Below are 17,774 nucleotides of genomic sequence, written 5' to 3' on the forward strand. Positions count from 1 at the left end.
CTCATGTAATATAGAAATTGTGTGTGGGTGTGTCTGCATGTGAAAGAGAGAGAGAGAGAGAGTGAGAGAGAGAGACTGTGCCCCAGTCTGCAATGACTATATAGCCAGCCAATAACGATAGTTATATAGTCAGTAAAGGATAAAACGGTGAGAACTGAAAGCAGAAACACAAGATACCTATAGATCTAGACATAAAAAATTACTTAGAAAGACAAGGTAGATGAGGTAATATCTTTTATTGTTGGTGAGAGAGGCAGCAGTTGGTCCAGCAAAAGATATTACCTCATGTGCTTTGTCTCTAGTATCCTGGGACCCAGATGGCTATAACAGCACTGTGTACAAAAATAGCGTAAGCAATTAGCGTTAGAAGGCCTTATAGCCTGAACAGAAGGAGTTGCTCAATGAATTAGCATAAGTAAGTAAACTAACAATGAATGTAAGTTTACTGTTTTGTCATAATAACAAGTGTAATAATAACAAGATCAGATAGGAAACAGCAAGGGAATGAGACCTGCTGTGTGTGTGTGTGTGTGTGTGTGCACGCGCGCGTGACTCTCAACCCCTGCTGGAGGGAATGAGCCATGCTCAAAGTGTGGGTGCATGCACCACAGTTGCCCCCCCCTCTTGTGACCCCACGGAGTCATTCATGATCACTGGTGGTACAGAAAGATCTTTCATTTATAACTCATCTGAAAGATATAACTTTCACAAGAACCAATGCCCCCTTTCACAGTGAGGGGTCACTGCGGACCAGCACAAACACCAAAAGGAGAGTGTCATCTATTAAGGTACCCTAACTACCTCCTGCAGCACAGGGCCCCCGAGTGCAATTCTGGGGCACTGTGGTAATCAGCCATTCTCATAGGAGCAGGTCCACTGCTGAGCCTCTCACCAAACTCCTTGTAGCACAGGGTCACGTGTTGCCCGGCTGAGGCACAGGGGGTCAGCATGGACCAAGAGACAATAGTGCCCCCAAGTGAGACCCCACCCAGCTCCTTGCAGCATGCTATCCCTTGGAGCTGTGCTGGAGCACTGGGGTAAGTACTATTGACCCACAGAGGAGAACATCCTGTAATAAGTCCTCCATCCTGTTTCTGTCAGTACAGTGCCCCCTACTGCTGAGCCGCTACATTGGGATCAATCAAGGACATCCCATAGAGCCCTCCAGACCCATTCGTGTATTTTAGCCCCCCCTAGTGCTACACTGGGGTATTGCTAGCAACACTAGGGTAAGATTGCCTCAAACTGAGCACCCCACTTCACTCGCAGTAGCACAGCCTCAGCCCCCAGTGCCCATGCTGGAGTAAGGGACTCAGAACTATCTAAGAAATGAAAGTGCTCCCAGCTGAGCCCATGACCCCATTTCCTGAAGCACACTACCCCCTAGCACCTCTCAGCTTCCGCACAGAGTTTATTCTAATGTTCCTGGGAACTCTCCTGATTCTGGTCCTGCTGCAAATTTACTGGTGTCAATGGGAATAGTCCCATTGAATTCTATGTGCTTTGGATCTGGCTCTATAGGAGGGAAATGTGCCCTTTCATTAGTGCAGTAGAGTGAGGACTCCTGGGTTCTGTTCCCAGCTCTGGAAGGGGCATGGAGTGTAATGTTTAGAATAGTGGGAACTGGGAATCAGATCTCCTGCATTCTAATCATGGGTCTGAGACAAGAGCGGGGCACACAGTCTAAACATCAGGGAATTGGAGTCATGAGTCTTGGGTATTGTTACTGACTCTGCCCCTGATGCTTGTGTTGTGTTGCCCTGGACAAATCATTCCTCTTTCCAGACAAAATAGTATCACACAATTTACACTACTTAGTAAATCTCATTATGATTTTCATCTAGAAAACACATGACAATGATGATGATGATGATACCACCTCCTCTGAAATAATTACCCCAGTGAATTTTATTTTGTTGAAGCTTGATGCAGAATTGTTTTTCCTCTCAGGAATATTACAAGAAATTTCCTACAGGAAGTAGGTCCCAGAAGCCAGTGAATGAAATGAAAACATCTCTGTTTCCTTCAACACATTTTGCACTTGTAGCTAGGAGATAGAACTACTCTTCTTAAACAAGGTAGGATATAAATGAATGACTTAAGATCCCAACCATTCTCCCACTGAAGTCCATGGGTGTTGTGCCCCAGTCTGCAATGGCAGCAAGATCATATCATTGGTTTCTTCATTTGAATTTTCCATACATGGGCAGAGAATCTTAATGTGTGTCTGAGCACGAGTTGTGTCTGTGTTCATATCTATCTATCTGTCTATCAATGCAATCTAGTCAAATCCATCTGGCAGTCTACCTGTTAGTATAGCAATTGATCTATTCGCCTCTGAATCTATCATTCTGAATTCAACTAGTTTAATAATCGTGGCTCAGGTCGTGAATTTGACTTCAGTGCTAATTTATACCAAGTGAAGTTCTGGTCCCATAATTACATAGTGTCCACTAAAGTAATAAGAAAGCACCAAACATGCTCATCATCATGCCATGATTATATTTATTATTTTTGTTGTTGTTGTGTTATTGTTGGTGTTTCTTGTTCCTCCCTCCTCTCATCCTTACTCTACGCTGTTTTTCAACTGTCATCATTGTCCACTGAGTCTGAGTGGAAATGTTGTTTCTTGAAGTAGTTCTTGTATTTGGATCTGAATACCGTCGGCTGGGAGGACTTAGTCTGATCTCTTCTAATAAGAATGTCCACTCCCAGAATCTGACCATGGCACATGCTCTGCACCTACTGCCCAAGAGTTAAATGGCGGTCTCTTTTAGCTGAATTTTTCTCAAACTTTCCTCCACATCATGTATGCTTCTTTAATTGCTTTCATGTCCTCCTGTATACTAATAGAGTGTCCAGATGCCTTGAAGAGCTCAGAAAATGTCACTCAACTGCCAGTGACAAGCATCTTTATTGACTTTATTCCTGATGGTGAGTAATTTTCTACATTTATTTAGAGCTGTTCCAAATGTCAGCCATTAAATAAAGAAATAAATCCAAATTCCTTCTGAAAAAATAGTGTCATCAATATTGATGTTTTCCAAGAGAAAACATCGCTATTGATGGCAGTTTCAATTTTCCATTCAATTTCATGTGGACTGTTTGAATCGAAATTAAAGTTTTCACTATTTCAACTTCTCATATCAATTCAGGGTGAAAACACAAATATTGAGATGGAAATATGAGATGGAAATTCCATTTTCCAGCCAACTTTGCATGTACTGCAGTGGTTGTGCTGTGGAAAGTACCCACAAACATCAATAGAGGTTCCCCAAAGTAGATCTTAAGAGAGGCAGAAGAATTTCAACCTCTCCACCAGATCTCAGTATTTGGAGAACATCATTCCCTTTTGTTCTAAATTGTTCTAGGTAGTGTACTTTGCATAGTGTGCCATCAAAGTTTGCTTCGGTTGTTTAATTAAATTTTATCTGTCTGATTCCCCTTGAATCTCTCTCTCTCTCTCTCTCTCTCTTTCTCTCTCTCTCTCTTTCTTTCTCTTAAATTACCTGGAGAATGGTCCTGTGGTTATGGCACAATTTCAGGTAGCAGGACACCTCAGTTTCTTTTCTCAGAATGCTGACTAGCTGTATTAATCGAATCTATTCATCCTATCATTCCAGTTTCCCCCTAATAGCTCACTGTTATTTGATGTGTTGCTTTGAGAGCTACATATTGAAGTTACTAAGGATATGCAAAACACAATATTTGTTTACTCATTTTAATTCCAACTCTGTTATTTCATTGTCATGCCTGTTATTAGGAAGTTGCTTGTCAACAAGCAACCTTGAAGTAAAACATTTGTGGAAAACATCTCTTCTTACATTGTAGGATGTTCCTTCTTGTAAAGTTCATTATAGCAAAGTGATTGGACAATGATCCTCCACTGGTATAAATCAATATAGCTCTTTTTATACCCATTGAGCTAGGAAGATTTACACCAGCCCTAGGTCTTCTTTTGTATATTGAGAGAAACCAGTGCATTTGGGATGCTGCGATGATTAAGCCAGGGATGATTTCAATTGTTCTTTAATATTTAAGGAACAATAACATTTAATAGTATACAAAACACCAACATCCCCCATTGTTTTCAACATTTATTGTGCTTCTCATTCTTCAAAGTGCTTCAAACATATTAGGCTTAGCAGCATCAGTTTATTCATGTGAGTAGTCCTCACTTATGTGAGTTGTAACTGCAGAGGGAATACTTGCATTCATATAACAATTCTCATGATTAAGAGATGAATGAGAGCAGAATTTGCCCTCATTTGAGAAATTGTATTTGATAAATGTGGCTGTAGCATAACACTCTAAGAGGGGAAAGAAAGACAGAAAGACAGAAAGAAAGAAAGAAAGAAAGAAAGAAAGAAAGAGAAAGAAGTATTGATTCTTTTTTTAATTGTTCATATAGACAGAAGAAAATGGTTTGAAGAGGAAAGATTAAGGAAGAGGAAGGATGAGTTTGAAGAGGAAGAATAGAACTCCTGATGCTGGAAACTGGTATACCACCATTGCTGGTATAAACTGACGTAGCTCTTTTAGAGTCATTTTATCAAATCCTTGTCTGTTGTAAATCAGCTCTATTTCCACTGGTGTCAAAGTGGTCGGATCTCCAGCTGATCTATATTGGCATAGCTTGAATGACATCAATGCAACTACACCAGGTTACACCTGATGATGATTGGGCCCAGTTACATATTTGTATATATAATCGCAGCAGGTTTTATTCACAAGCATCCCAACAGAAAGGAAACCAGTATGAATTGTTTGATTCACAGTCACATATTTGGTATTCCTCAGATCCAGTCTCTTTCTATGTTGCCTCTACAGATGACCTATTCTGCAAGTGACTCTGGAGAGAACTAGACCATCTCTGATGTATTCATCCTGGTCTGGTTTTCATACCTTAACAAGCTGCAAATTCTTCTATTTCTGTTGCTTCTAGTCATCTACCTGGTCACCCTGATAGGGAACCTGCTTGTTATCTTCCTTATAAAGCTAAACCCCTCTCTCCACGTCCCCATGTATTTCTTTCTGATGAACTTTTCATTCTTGGAAATCTGCTACACCAGCAGTGTGGTCCCTCAGCTACTGGTTCACCTAGTGGTTGAGGAAAAGAATATCTCTATTGTAGGCTGTGCGGTCCAGATGTATATCTTCAACATCATGGGCCTGACGGAATGCTGCCTCCTAGCAGTCATGGCATAAGATCTCTACATAGCCATATGTCACCCCTTGAACTACAGAACCATCATGATGGTCGGGTGTGTGCACCGCTTGCAGGTGCTTCATGGACCATCGGCATCTCAGTGGAAGTAGCTCAGACCACGGGGATCTTCCACTTACCCTTTTGTGGCTCCAACCGCATCCACCACTTCTTCTGCGACATCCCATCAGTGGTGAAGATGGCATGCACGGACACATCCAAAAATGAGATTATGGTTTTCACTGTGTCAGTGCTGTTCATCATGAGCCCTTTCCTGCTGATAATCCTGTCCTACATCTGCATTATTTCCACCATCCTTAAGCTCCAGTCAGCGAAGGGAAGGCGTAAAGCCTTCTCCATCTGCTCCTTCCACCTCATGGTAGTGACTTTGTTCTATGGAACAGCCCTTATCACCTATTTCAGACCAAAGTCTAGCTCCACCCCAGAAAGTGATCTAATCATTTCCCTCATGAACACAATTGTGGCCCCAGTGTTGAACCCCAGAATATAGACGTTGAGGAACAAAGAGGTGAAGGGAGCCTTTAGAAAAACAGTAGAGAAGAGCATCTCTTCTCACAAACAGAGAAATTAGAGAATGAAAAGCAGAGTCAATCAAAATGGAGGAATAAGAGAAATTCGTAAATATTTTGTTGAATTTCTCGGAATGACTCTCACATTTTTAATTAAAATTTTACCATGTGCGAAACTTTGACATCTTCTAAACATGGTGACAAAATGGGAAGAGAAAATTTTTATAATGAAATTAATAAATAAATAAACTTTAGTCAAATTTTTGATAGCCAAAATCTTTTGACCAGATCTAAAGATCATTGAAAAAGCCTCAGGTCAGCTAGGAAAATTAATTATTACCAAGGGAATTGCCAAAGGAATTCATTACTCCTACAGTGTAACTTTTTGCTACAGCTAATGTAAAAATTCCCTATGTATTTTGCTGGACTTTTTGCCCTATACCTGTGAATGTCACCAGGGCAGAGGATGTGCCTGGACTTGCCATTGTCCTTGATCATTTTCCACTCATCACAGCTCAGAGTGGGCTTGATTTGCACAGGGGCTGAGGTCTCATTGACGTCAATGGGAGATGCATGTCTTGAATGTTGCTGTACATTAGAACCAAGGGTTTGATTAGAGTCTGGAGAATAAGAACACAAATAAATCCCCTGTGAGAGCAGAACCTTTTCCCCATGGCCCTTGAACGGACATTTCATGTAGAGCAACAAGAATGATGCAACAGCCTATAACTTTCTCCTAACAACATTTCCCTACAGAGTTTGCGCTGTAGACTGAGTCTTTAAAAAAACACAAGATAATCGTTCCTACTCTTCTGGCATTGTTTGATAGTGAGAGATTCCTTTTGTTTGTTTTTAAGATTCACTTCTACCATATCTGTGCCTGCTTCACCCCAAACACTTACAGTCATGTATCACTGGTGTATTTCATATTGTCAGAGTCACAGAGTTTAATGACAAAAGGGACCTCCAGATTCTCTTATTTGACCTCCTCTGTCTCACATTGTGTTGAGTTTCATCACACAGGCCCACAGAGCACTTTAGCCAGGCATCAAATGGTGGTCCCTGTGCTGGACCACTGAAATGGAGGCATGTCTGGGATGCATCGTGCAACACTGTTCAACAGATGATTAAGGCAGGAAGGAAAGAACACCTTATGCAAAATAGAAACTATGCCCATGTGTGTATGTGTGTGTATGATAGAGAGAGAGAGAGAGAGAGAGATTTGTAGCCCGTGTAATGACTATATAGCCATTAAATAATGATAGTTGTATAGTAAGTAAATGACAAAGGGTTGAGGAAATGATAGCAGAAAGACAAGAGACCTATAGGTTTAGACTTATAAAAATTACTTAAAAAGATAAGATGGGTGAGGTAATATCTTTTATTGTTAGTGAGAGAGACAGAAGTTGGTCCAGCAAAAGATATTATCTCACCCAGTTTGTGTCTCTAGTATCCTGGGACTCAGATGGCTAGAACAGCACTGCATACAAGAATATCTTAAGCAGTTAGGGGTAAGTAAAAGGCTTTCCAGTCTAAACAGGAGCAGTTGCTCAATGAGTTGCCATAAGGAAGTAAAGTATCAGTGACCTTAAGTCACAAAACATCACAAGGCTCTGTTTATTGTTTTGTCATAATCACAAGTGTTGCAAACATCAGATATGTAACCACAAGGCAATGAGTCCTGCTCAGTGTGTGTGTATGTGTACGTGTATATATATGTGCCTGTCTGTCTGTGTGACTGTCACCCCCTGTTGGAGGGAATGAGCCATGTTCAGTGTGTGTGTGTACGTGCCACTGCTGCCCCTTCTTTTTGTAAATAGACTCACTGACTTCTCAATGACCACGGGTGTGCAGGAAAGATCTTTCATTTAGAGCTCATCCAAAAGATATAACATCCACCAGAAACACTGTTCCCTTCCACTGTGATGGATCGCTACTGGTCAGCAGGGGGAGAGCACCCCCTAGTGAGCCACCCTTCCCACCCCTGCAGCACAGGGCTCCTGAGCGCTATGCTGGAGCACTGTGGTAAACAGTGATTCTGATGGGAGCAGGTCTACAGCTGAGCTCCTCCCTTTGCTCCTTGTGGCACAGGGCTACATGGTGCCCTGCTGAAGCACAAGGGTCAGCATGGACCAAGAGACAAGAGTGCCCCCCAAGTGAGACCCCACTCAGCTCCTTGCAGTATGTCATAACTTGGAGCTGTGCTGGAACACTGGGTTTAGTACTGATCCCCAGGGAAGAATGTCCCTTAAAGAGTCATCCACCCTTTTCCCTGCAGTACAGCGCCCCCTACTGCTGAACAGGGACATTGAGATCCATCAACCTAAGGACATCCTCCAGGTCCATGCCTGTATTTTAGCACCCCCTAGTGCTAGACTGGGATATTGCTAGCAACAGTGACTAAGGGGGAAGATTGCCCTAAACTGAGCACCCCACCTCACTCACAGTAGCACAGCCTCAGCTCCCTATGGCCATGCTGAAGAAATGGGGTCAGAACTGTCTAAGAAATGAGAGTGCTCCCAGCTGAGGCCATGACCCCATTCCCTGAAGCACACGACCCTCTAGCACCTCTCAGCTTCTACATAGAGTTTATTATACTGCTCCTGTGAATTAGTCCTGATTCTAGTTCCACTGCAAACTTTATCAAAGGGAATAATCTCAGTGACTTCTAAAGACTTTGTATCTGGTCCTCAAGAAGGGAAATGGACCTTTTGGTAAGACCAGTAGAGTCTGAGAATGAGGATTCCTGGGTTCTGCTCCCAGCTCTGGGAGGGGAGTGGGGTGTAATATTTAGAATCGTGGGAATTGGGAATCAGATCTCCTGCGTTCTAATCATGGGTCTGTGATGATAGTGTGGCACATAGTCTGAAAGTGAGGGAACTGGAGTCATGACCTTTGGGTGTTGTTACTGACTCTGCCCCTGACTCTTTGTGTTGTGTTAGAATCATAGAATACCAGGATTGGAAGGGAATTCAGGAGGTCATCTAGTCCAACCCCCTGCTCAAAGCAGGACCAATCCCCAACTAAATCATCCCAGCCAGGGCTTTGTCAAGTCGGACCTTAGAAAACCTCTAAGGAAGGAGATTCCACCGCCTCCCTAGGTAACCCATTCCAGCGCTTCACCACCTTCCCAGTGAAAAAGTTTTTCCTAATATCCAACCTAAACCTCCTACTGCAACTTGAGACCATTACTCCTTGTTCTGTCATCTAGTACCACTGAGAATGATCTAGATCCATCCTCTTTGGAATTCCCTTTCAGAGTAATTGAAAGCACCTATCAAATCCCCCTCATTCTTCTCTGCAGACTAAACAATCTCAGTTCCCTCAGCCTTTCCTCATAAGTCATGTGCTCCAGCCCCCTAATCATTTTTGTTGCCACAAAATTCAACCTAATGATTCAAGCTGGATACTCATGTACCATTGAGTAAGTAGTGGTGTGGTCAAATGTTTAGAGCACAGAGCTCTGAAGCAGGAACAGCATGGTTTTCAAAGCATCTGAATCACCGAGTCAGTGTGTGGTACTGGGCCAATCACTTGAGACCTCCTTAGTAAGTGCGTTGGATAAATCATTCCTCTTTCGAGACAAAATAGTATCATACAATTTACCCCATTTAGTAAATCCCATTACAATTTTCATCTAGAAAATACATGATCATGATGATGATGATACCACTTCCTCTGAAATTATTGCCCTAGTGTATTTTGTTTTGTTGCAGTGTGATGCAGAATTGTTATTCCTCTGAGGAATATTACAAGAAATTTCCTTCAGGGACTGGGTCCCAGAAGCCAGTGAATGAAATAAAAACACCTTTGTTTCCTTCAACACATTTTGCACTTGTAGCTAGGAGATAGAACTACTCTTCTTAAACAAAATAGGTTATAAATGAATTAATTAAGGCACAAAAACATCCTCTCACTGAAGTCCATGGGTGCTGTGCCCCAGTCTGCAATGTGAGCAAGATCATATCATTGATTTCTTCATTTGAATTTTCCATACGTGGGCAGAGAATCTTAATGTGTGTCTGAGCACATGGCTTGTGTCTGTGTTCATATCTATCTATCTATCTATCTATCTATCTATCTATCTATCTTTAAATTAATATATAAATTGATCTATTCATGTCTGAATCTATCATTCCGAATACATCTAGTTTAATAATCATGGGTCAGGTTGTGAGCTTGACTTCAGTGGTGTTATGCTAATTTACACCAGGTGAAGTTCTGGTCCCATAATTCCATAGTGTCCACCAAAGTGATAAATAAGCACCAAACATGCTCATCATCATGCCATGACGGTATTTATTTTTGTTGTTGTTGTTCTGTTATCACTGATGTTTCTTGCTTCTCCCTCCTCTCATCCTTACTCTGCTCTATTCCTCAACTGTTATCATCACCCACTGAGTCTGAGTGGAAATTTTGTTTCTTGAAGTGGTTCTTGTATTTGGGTCTGAATACAATTGTTTTGGAAGATTCAGTCTGATCTCTTCTAATAAGAAAGTCCACTCCCAGAATCCAACCATGGCACATGCTCTGCACCTACTGCCTAAGAGTTAAATGGCGGTCTCTTTTAGCTGAATTTTTCTCAAACTTTCCTCCACATCATGTATGCTTCTTTAATTGCTTTCATGTCCTCCTGTATACTAATGGAGTGTCCAGATGCCTTGAAGAGCTGAGAAAATGTCACTCAACTGCCAATGACAAGCATCTTTATAGACCTTATTCCTAATGGTGAGTAAATGTCTACATTTATTTAGAGCTGTTCCAAATGCCAGCCATTAAATAAAGAAATATATCCAAATTCCTTCTGAAAAAATAGTTTAATCAATATTGATGCTTTCCATGAGAAAACATTGATGTTAATGGCAGTTTTCAATTTTCCATTCGATTTCATGTGGACTCTTTGAATCGAAATTAAGGTTTTCACTATTTCAACTTTTCGTATAAACTCAGGATGAAAATATATATTGGAATATTGGAATTTCCCATGAGATAAAAATTCCATTTTTCAGCCAGTTTAACATGTACTACAATGGTTGTGCTGAGGAAAATATTCACAAACATCAATAGAGGTTCCCCAAAGTAGGTCTTAAGAGATGCTGAAGAATTCCCACCTCTTCTCCAAGGCTCCCTATTTAGAGAAAAACATTCTCTTTTGTTTTAAAATGTGCACTCTGCATAGTGCGCACTAAAGTGTGTTTGGTTGTTGGATTTAATTTTCTCTATTTCATTGAATGTGTGTGAGTGTTTGAGTGCGTTCAATTTCCAGGAGAATGGTTCTGTGGTTATGGCAGAGTTTCAGGTATCAGGAATGATGGCTCGCTGTGTAAACCCAGTCTCTTCACCCAATCATTTCCAGTTTTCCCCTTAGTAGCTCACTATTCTTTGACATGTTGCTTTGATAGCACATATTGAAGGTGCTAAGGGTATGCAAAATACAATATTTGTTATTGTTCATTTTTATTTCAACTCTGTCATTTCAGTGACATGCCTTTATTAGGAAGTTCCTTGTCAACAAACAACCTAGAAGTAATAAATCTGTGGAAATTGTCTCTTTGTACATTGTAGGATCTTTTTTCTTGTAAAATTCTTTGTAGCAAGGTGATTAGACAAAGATCCTCCACTGGTGTAAAGCAGTATAGAACTTTTTTATACCCATGAATCTGTTAAGATTTACACCAGCAAAGGAACTGTCCCTAGTTCTTATTCTGTATATTGAGAGAAACCAATGCATTTCGGATGCTGTGATGATAAAGGCAGGAATTATTGAAATTGTTCTCTAATATTTAGGGAAGAATAACATTTAATAGTACACAAAAGACCAAAATCCCCCATTGTTTTCAGCATTTATCATGCTTCCATTCTTCAAAGGGCTTCAATGATACTGGGCTCAGCAGCACCAGTTTACTCATGTGAGTAGTCCTCACTTATGTGAATTGTAACTGCAGTTGGAAAATTTGCATTCGAATAAGAATTCCTGTGTTTAAGATCCAAATGAGCTCAGAATTTGCTCTCATTTGAGAAATCTTATTTGATAAATGTGGCTGTAGAAAGAAAGAAAGAAAGAAAGAAAGAAAGAAAGAAAGAAAGAAAGAAAAGCATTGATCCCCTTTTGAATTTTCATGTAGACAGAAAATAAATGTTTTTGAAGAGGAAGAACAGAACCCCTGATGCTGGAAACTGGTATGTCTCCATTGCTGGTATAAACTGATGTAGCTCCTTTAGAGTTAATTTATCAGACCTCCGTCTGTTGTAAATCAGTTGTATTTCCACTGGTTGTCAAAGTGGACATTGTGATGGGTTGCCCTCTCCACAGGGGTGCCACCTGTTGTACTGGGATAACACTCAGCCCATCTGTTCCACCAGCCTGGGCTCCCTTACACTGTGCTGCTGAGCCGGGCCCTCAAGCCTCCTCCAGCACACACGCAGGTTGGGCCCCACCCAGCTGTGGAACAAAACAGACACTGAAATCAGACCTGCATGGGAAGCTTCAGCTAGGGAATTGCCCAGCACTCAAGTGCACCCCCCCCCACTGAAGTGTAAACCCAAAATTGAAAGAAAACACAGAGAACTGTACAGCATAAGCTCATTGAAATTCACCCCCTCCCTCGATGTAGAGGAAGATATCTACAACTTTTTGCCTCCCAGTTATGAATTCCACAAACTGGTTTTAGAGACATCATAATCAAGTTTATTAACTACAAAAGATTTTAAATGATTGTGAGGGATAGCAAACAGATCAAAGCACTATTTTAGAAAAAGCTAGAAATGTACAAGTCCATGAGTCCAGATCTAATTCATCCGAGGGTGCTGAGGGAATTGGCTGATGTGACTGCAGAGCAATTGGCTATTATCTTTGAAAACTTGTGGAGATTGGGGGGAGGTCCCAGACAATTGGAAAATATAGTGTCCATCTTGTAAAACAGAATCCGGAGAATTACAGACTGGTCAGCCTCACGTCAGTCCCTGGAAAAATCATGGAGCAGCTCCGAAAGGAATCCATTTGGAAGCACTTGGAGGAGAGAAAGGTGATCAGGAACAGTCAACTTCCTGAAGGTGGTTTCCAAAGAGATGGAGCTAGGCTGTTCTCAGTGATGGCAGATGACAGAACAAGGAGCAATGGTCTCAAGTTGCAGTGGGAGAGGTCTAGGTTGGATATTAGGAAACACTATTTCACTAGGATGGTGGTGAAGCACTGGAATGGTTTACCTAGGGAGGTGGTGGAATTTCCATCCTTAGAAGTTTTTAAAGCTCGACTTGACAAAGCCCTGATTGGGATGATCTAGTTGGTGTTGGTCCTGCTTTGAGCAGTGGGTTGGACTAGATGGCCTCCTGAAGTCTCCTCCAATCCTAATATTCTATGGTTAGCCAGCAAATAAAACAAAAACACAATATAAGCTTAATATTCTAAAGAAACTGGTTACAAGTAGTAATTTCTCACGCTAAATGTTGATTTAGGCAGATTGCAGAGGTTCTTGAAAGCAAGCTGATCTTGCTTGCAGCTTAAAACTCCAAATATTTCTTTCACAGATCAGACACCTTTCAGCCTCGGCTCAGTCCCTATCTCCCCCTTTATCTTTGTTCCTTAGATGTTTCCAGCAGTCATCCTGAGTGGGGATTCAGTGAAGAATGAACCCCGATTATTTCACTCCCCCTCCCTTAAATAAGATTTACATATGGTAGAATCCTTTGTCTTTCAGTGTGATTCCCATACCCCTCAGTGGAAAAAGACTCATGTTTTATCATGGAAACCAGTATCACATGACTTGAACACATGACCCTGTAGTGTCAAAGCAGCCATAAATTAGAGGCAGTTTGTAGCATCCCCGGAAAGCTTCTCAGGAAGGTGGGAGATTAGCATCTTCAAAGACCTATTGTTCTTCTTAATGGTCCATTAACTTGTTCCCAGCTAGCCAGCCAGACTGATTGCATTCTGTCTGGTGGGCATTCCCCGGGTGCAAACACTTTTGTAGTACAGATGTATAGTCAATGTTGCCAACTTTAGATACAACAATGATACATGCATACTAATAAGCTAATCATATTCAGTAAATCATAACCTTTCTAATGATACCCCATATAAACTATTTCAAATAAAATACATTAGGATTATGACACAATCATATCATACTATTACTATAAAAAATATTGGGAGCAGCATCACAGTCATATCTCCAGCTGATCTTCATTGTCATGGCTTGATTGATATCAGTGCAGCTACACCAGTTTACACCCAATGATGACTGGGCCCAGTTACATGTAGAACTGCAGCAGGTTTTTGTCTGAAGCATCCCAACACATAGGAAACCAGTATGAATTGTATGATTCATATGCACATATATCGTATTCTTCAGATTCAGCTCCAGTGTCTCTCTCTTTGTCACCCCTGCACATGACATATTCTGAGAGAGAGCCTGATGAGAACCAGACCATTTCTGATGTGTTCATCCTGGTGGGGTTTTCATACCTTACCAGACTCCAAATCCTTCTGTTTCTGGTGTTTCTGCTCACCTACCTGGTCACTCTGGTGGGGAACCTGCTCATTATCCTCCTTTAAAAGCTAAACTCATCACTTCATATCCCCATGTATTTCTTCCTGCTGAACCTGTCCTTCTTGGAAGTCTGCTACATCAGCAGTGTGGTCCCTCAGTGGCTGGCTCACCTTCTCATGGAGCAAAAGACCATCATCATTGTGGGCTGCGCAGCACAGATGTATGTCTTCACCATCCTGGGCTTCACAGAATGCTGCCTTCTAGCAGCCATGGCGTATGACCGCTACATAGCCGTATGCAACTCCTTGCACTACAGAATCATCACAAGTGGTCAGGTGTGTGCACAGCTCATGGCTGCTTCATGGACAATCGGTATCTCAGTGGAAGTAGTTCAGACTACGTGGATCTTTAGTCTGCCCTTCTGTGGCTCCAACCACATCCACCTCTACTTCTGTGACATCCCACTGATGGTAAAAATGGCATGCACTGACACATCCAAAAATGAAATTGTGGTCTTGACTGTGTCAGTTTTATTCATCATGGGCCCTTTTTTGTTGATAACCGTGTCCTACATCTGCATTATCTCCACCATCCTCAAGGTGCCATCAGCAAAGGGAAGACGTAAAGCCTTCTCCACCTGCTCCTCCCACCTCATGGTGGTGACTTTGTTCTATGGAACAGCCCTTTTCACCTACCTGAGGCTCAAGTCTATCTCCACCCCAGAGAGTGATCAAATGATTTCCCCAAGTACACAGTTGTGACCCCAGTGTTGAACCCCATAATATACATTCTGAGGAACAAAGAGGTGAAGGGAGCCTTTAGAAAAACAATAGAAAAGAGTACCTTTTCACACAAGTGGAGAAATCAGAGAATGAAAGATAGAGTTAGTTAAAACGGGGAATGAGGGAAATTCATAAATATTTTGTTGAATTTCTTCTGATGACATTCATTTTTTTTAATTGGAATTTTGACATTTGAAAAACTTTGACCTGTTCTAAATCTGTTTGGAAAATGACAAGAGAAACTTTTTAAAAAATGAAATAAATAAATAAATAAATAAGCTTTTGTCAAACTTTTGATAGTCAGAACCTTTTGAACAGGTGTAAAGATAATTGAAAAATGAAATGAGAATCTTTAGTCGAAGTAGTATCCTGATTTTACATCTTCAAAATTTGAAATGTCAAAGCAAAAAAAAAAAAAATTAAGGTAAGAAACATTTCATAAAATGTTCACCTTGGTGTGTTGAAATTTAACAATTTTCACCAAGATTTTAATACTTGAATAATTCCAACCAGCTCTACAGAAAAGTCCATTTAGGCTTCCCCTTTTCTTGCTCTGGCTACCCAGTGCAGCATTTTAGGTTTTGGGTTGAGTTAGGGTTCCCTCTGGCCTAATTTTAAATAACATTGCTCCCCACTTATTCAGGCTTCCTATATAAGACACGGATAGATTTTTCAATGCCTAACCTGATCAGGTCACACAACAACTCTGGGAGATGGCTCTTGACTTCCATGGCATTTTTTACTAGCAGATCAGATTGTAAGATTATGGTGTATATCATAGATTCATTGATTTAAAGGTAATAAGGGACCATTTTGATCATCTAGTGTGATATCAGCAATTTCCAGGGAAGTCCAACATTGCCAGTTTAGCCTGGAGCTGGAGCACACTCTGTGGGATGGATAGGAGCTCTAAGCCCAGAACTCTTAAGAAACATCTATTGAGCATGTGGAAACCAAGGTTCTTCCAAATAGTCATAACTTAGCCAAATCTGGGTGCTGTTTCATGGAACCAGCAAAAGGTGCATCCCTGACACCAAAGTGCCCCCACCTCATATTTCATTTCCTGCTTCAGTGCCTACCAGAGTTAGCATGTCCGAAAAGAGAATTCTTCCCTTTTGTTAACACAGGGGAACCAATATATTTTCCCATAATCTCTTTCTTGGAAATGACTGAACCTATTTTTTTTTGCAGAACTCTTAAGAAAATTTCCTACTGAGGCAGACACCCAACATGAAAAAATTCAGCCCAAATGGTTAAAGTTTCAGGAAATTATAAGGAATTAAAAACAGGGTCTTGTAATGCAAAGTATTGGGTAACCTCATTTATAGGTGTCAAGTATCAGAGGGTAGCCGTGTTAGTCTTGATCTATAAAAGCAGCAAAGAATCCTGTGGCACCTTATAGACTAACAGACGTTTTGGAGCATGAGCTTTCGTGGGTGAATACCCACTTCCTCAGATGCATGTAATGGAAATATCCAGGGGCAGGTATATATATGTGTGCTAGCAAGCAAGCTAGAGATAACGAGGTCAGTTCAATCAGGGAGGATGAGGCCCTGTTCTAGCAGTTGAGGTGTGAAAACCAAGAGAGGAGAAACTGGTTCTGTAATTGGCAAGCCAGTCACAGATGCCAATTACAGAACCAGTTTCTCCTCTCTTGGTTTTCACACCTCAACTGCTAGAACAGGGCCTCATCCTCCCTGATTGAACTGACCTCGTTATCTCTAGCTTGCTTGCTAGCACACATATATATACCTGCCCCTGGATATTTCCATTACATGCATCTGAGGAAGTGGGTATTCACCCACGAAAGCTCATGCTCCAAAACGTCTGTTAGTCTATAAGGTGCCACAGGATTCTTTGCTCATTTATAGTGTTTTCTCCCATAGGCACTTTTAATATATCTTGTCTGGAGTCTATCTAGATTCATAGAATCTAAGGCCAGGAAGAACCACAGTGATAATCTAGTCTGACCTCCGGTATAACATAGGCCATAGAACTTCCCCAAAATAATTGCTAGAGCATAACTTTTAGAAAAAAACATCCAGTCTTGATTGGATCCACCACATACCTCAGTAATTTTTTCCAGTGGTTAATTAAAAATATACAATTTATTTCTAGCTTCAACTTCCAGCTATTTGGTAGACATGCCCAAATATCTTAAAGTAATATCATCCCCTTTTCTTCCATAATTTTTTTTTGTTCTGTGTTTAATTGAGCTATAGATCATCAACTGCCCAGAGAACTATTTCATTCTGTTAAATTGCTATAAATTTCCATGTATGGTAATGGCACAATAATGTAGAAGAAAGAAAGAAAGAAATGTTTTAGTTTGTTTGTTTGTTTGTTTGTTTGTTTGTTTGTTTGTTTGTTTGTAATTGACAATAAAATAATTCAAGTATTTCTGTCTGTAAGGAAAAAAAAATTATCACACAAAGGCAGTTGAAATGTTCAGTAAATAAAAAGTAACTTGATCAAGTACAATTACTTATTGTTTGTCTCTTCAGGACAAAAACAAACTATTTGGTGGTCTAGAAAACAAATTAGCAACATAAGCAAGCAGCATAGCATTTAAGGCCAGAAGGGACCATCAAATCATCTAGTTCGACCTCCAGTATATTACTAGCCACTTACCACCACCCAGCGCCCTCACATCTATCCAACAACTTAAATTAAACCAAATAATTTTTCCTTTCCTTTGAACCTGAAGGGAGATAGCCTGAGGTTCTAAGAAACTTGTTCAAGTAATATATGGTTTAAAGGGTCAAAC

General features: G+C 40.8%; 2 pseudogenes; both read left to right on the plus strand.

Moving 5' to 3' along the window:
* The first annotated feature begins 5,022 nt into the window (after window positions 1-5,022).
* Window positions 5,023-5,717, plus strand: LOC127030798 (olfactory receptor 10A4-like; annotated as a pseudogene).
* Window positions 5,718-14,125: 8,408 nt separating this feature from the next.
* Window positions 14,126-15,117, plus strand: LOC127031131 (olfactory receptor 10A4-like; annotated as a pseudogene).
* Window positions 15,118-17,774: the final 2,657 nt, after the last annotated feature.

The sequence above is a fragment of the Gopherus flavomarginatus genome, chromosome 11 (assembly GCF_025201925.1).
Source record: "Gopherus flavomarginatus isolate rGopFla2 chromosome 11, rGopFla2.mat.asm, whole genome shotgun sequence".
Classification (NCBI taxonomy): domain Eukaryota; kingdom Metazoa; phylum Chordata; order Testudines; family Testudinidae; genus Gopherus; species Gopherus flavomarginatus.